This window comes from Salmo salar, chromosome 14 (assembly GCF_965601325.2).
Source record: "Salmo salar chromosome 14, fSalSal1, whole genome shotgun sequence".
Lineage (NCBI taxonomy): Eukaryota > Metazoa > Chordata > Actinopteri > Salmoniformes > Salmonidae > Salmo > Salmo salar.
The window spans coordinates 15,939,422-15,940,094 of record NC_138304.1 but is presented as its reverse complement, the minus strand read 5'-3'; positions in this window follow the sequence as shown (position 1 = coordinate 15,940,094).

Genomic DNA, 673 nt, shown 5'->3' with positions numbered 1-673 from the left:
CATTATACAGCTCGTTGAGTGCTGTCTTAGTGCCAGCATTGGTTTGTGGTGGTAAATAGATGGCTACGAATAATATAGATGAGAACTCTCTTGGTAGATAGTGTGGTCTACAGCTTATCATAAGGTACTCTACCTTACCTCAGGCAAGCGACTTCTTTAATATTAGACATTGCGCACCAGCTGTTTTTGACAAATACACCCCCCCGCCTTAGACGTAGCTTCTCTTTCCTGCCGATGCATGGAAAATCCTGGCAGCTCTATATTATCCGTGTCGTCGTTCAGCCACAACTCGGTGAAACATAAGATATTACAGTTTTTAATGTCCCATTGGCAGGATAGTCTTTATCGTATATCATTCATTTTGTTTTCCAATGATTGCACGTTGGCCAGCACTGAGCTAGCCTGTAACAGTCACTTCCTAGAGTAGCTCAAACGCATGCAATGTTTCCAAAAACTCCTCCATGTAGCAAGATGACAACACACTGAAATGACACTTCCTGATCAAATGCGCCGCTGAGCATTCTCATAGAAAACAATGGGGTGACTTAATCTTTTGTTTTGTCTTATATATATTTTTTTAACGGTCTTTTAGAAACTCTGATATTTGTATCTCTGCCCCATGTGCTCCAACCCCCCCCAGGCCCCCATCACATCCCAAGACTTGACAACGAAA